Consider the following 2,157-nt stretch of genomic DNA (forward strand, 5'->3'; position numbering starts at 1 on the left):
TGCTGACCTGCTGACTTGTTAACCTGTTGATCAGTTAACCTGTTAACCTGCTGACATGTTAAACTGGTGACATATAACCAGGTGACCAGTTGACCTGTTGACTTGTTAACCTGTTAGCTAGTTGACCTCTTTAGTTTATGTGTCTCCATCTAAGCGTTTGGTCTCAAAGGGGTTTCTGTCGCCTGTGAAGAACAAAGCTCCAGTCGTTCTGACTTGTTTGTCCTGACGTCTCTGGTCTTTGACTCTGTCCTTCATTAGATGTTGGACGCTGCACTCATTGGGACACAAGACCGGCTGTCCTCAAGCGACTCGCTTCAGATTTAGAAGCAAACTGGCGTTTTCAGATTTGACTCAGGATTTTCCTAATCTATAAAACATGTCAATTCGTTTGTTTCCTGTAAACTCGGGGAGGTGGTGTCTTTCTCACGCAGTCATCGTGGGAGAGGCGGGGGACACGTCTCCAGTCCATCACAGGGACACGTAGAGTCCAGTCTCACCTAGTGACCCTTCAGGGGTGCATGTGGAAGGACATGGAGAAAGCCCACAGCGGGTTTCGAACCTGCAGCTCAGAGGATTTTGCAGTTGTGCTTGTGAAGCTCACAGCTCTGCAGAGTCTGGACCAAATGAAGAATGAGAGAACTCAGAGCAGGAACTTTTCAAAAGCAACGTTTTACCGTCGTAGACACATTTTCCAGCAGCTCAGTCAACTTTTGTCTTCTTCCTGCCTTGATTAAAAACGTTGTAAAATACATTCAAACGTCTTGATTCTCATCAAAACATCAAGGTTCATGCTCAATAATCCAGATTTTAAAAATTCAACAATGTTCAGTCAGGTCATCCGGACTGTTTCTTTTTTATTTTTTTTATTTTTTTTTTGAGAGACGTAAAAAAAATCCAGGATTTTTGACCTGGATTACTGAGCATGAAGCTTGATGTCTCGATTCTCACTGGATTAATAAAAAAACGGGAAAATGTTTGGAATTGACTTTCTTCATTTGTGCTCACAGCACTGAGGGCGAACTCTGAAGGAATAAAGTAGAAGGAGATTTGACGCCTGCCTTTCAGTCTCGTGAAGAACCGTGTTGAAAGTGAGGTTGAGAGAACCCGTGCAGAGATGATCAGAACCTGCTGTTCAGGATTTGGTTCTCCTCGAGGCTCCGTCTGCGGCCTGAACACCGATGTGTGTGAAGCGGTGGACTTCAGCTCACAGTCCGTGTCGGGTTTCTCTCTTATCTCGACCCACGTCTGTGTGTCGCACAGAGGTGGACTCGGTTCTGCTCAGCTGCATCCGAGACCCGTTAATCTGGAATAAACCGGCGGGATTTATCTGACAGCTCGCCAAACGTAGTGATGCACTCTCCCAAGTTCTCGCCCTCTGGGTTGAAGTACGGCCTCAAATATTAAAGCAAAGATTTTTGTTTTCTGCAGTTAGATGTAAAATGTATTTAAGATAACTTTATATTTACAAGTTTAAAGACAAGTTTAGAAAAACATGGGATTCACACAAATGTCCATATAAAACTCGTTGTGGGTTAAAAACCAAAACAAATTCATCTGATGACTAATTCTGGATTTATTGTTGGAGATTATTCAGGATTCTTATCAGAATCAGAATCAGAATAAACTTTATTGGCATTGCACCGAGATACAACGTGAACATGTACGTACAGTCGTCTGAAAGATGGACGGAGTGCACGAAGCTGCTGCTAAAATAATCAGCGCGGCCTCTTATTCTTATTCGTCTGGTTTCACCGTAGAGTAGGAAGAAAAAAATAAAAATAAAAATAAAAAATAAAAACTGCTGCTAAGAATTATGGTGGTTTTAAAGCTGCAGCTTCAAAATTGTTTTCATGGGTTCCAGCTGGGGCGGCACAGTGGTGCAGCTGGTAGAGCTACCGCCTCTCAATGAGCAGGTCGTCGGCTCAAATCCCGGCCAGGGGCATTTCTGTGTGGAGTTGCATGTTCTCTCCGTGTTGCGTGGGTTTTCTCCCAGTACTCCAGTTTCTTCCCACAGAACAAAAACATGCGTGTTAGACTGATTGGTAACTCTAAATTGTCCCTAGATGTCCCTGTGATGGACTGGAGACCTGTCCGGGTGTCCCTGGGATGGACTGGAGACCTGTCCGGGTGTCCCTGTGACGGACTGGAGACCTGTCC

At 44.5% G+C, this 2,157-nt stretch overlaps 1 protein-coding gene across 1 annotated transcript in view; it reads right to left on the reverse strand.

Moving 5' to 3' along the window:
• Window positions 1–2,157, reverse strand: part of rspo4 (R-spondin 4) — a 32,706-nt gene that overhangs the window by 682 nt on the left and 29,867 nt on the right. The window lies entirely within an intron of this gene.

This window comes from Nematolebias whitei, chromosome 7 (genome assembly GCF_014905685.2).
Source record: "Nematolebias whitei isolate Nwh7 chromosome 7, NemWhi1, whole genome shotgun sequence".
In the NCBI taxonomy this organism is placed as follows: Eukaryota; Metazoa; Chordata; class Actinopteri; order Cyprinodontiformes; family Rivulidae; genus Nematolebias; species Nematolebias whitei.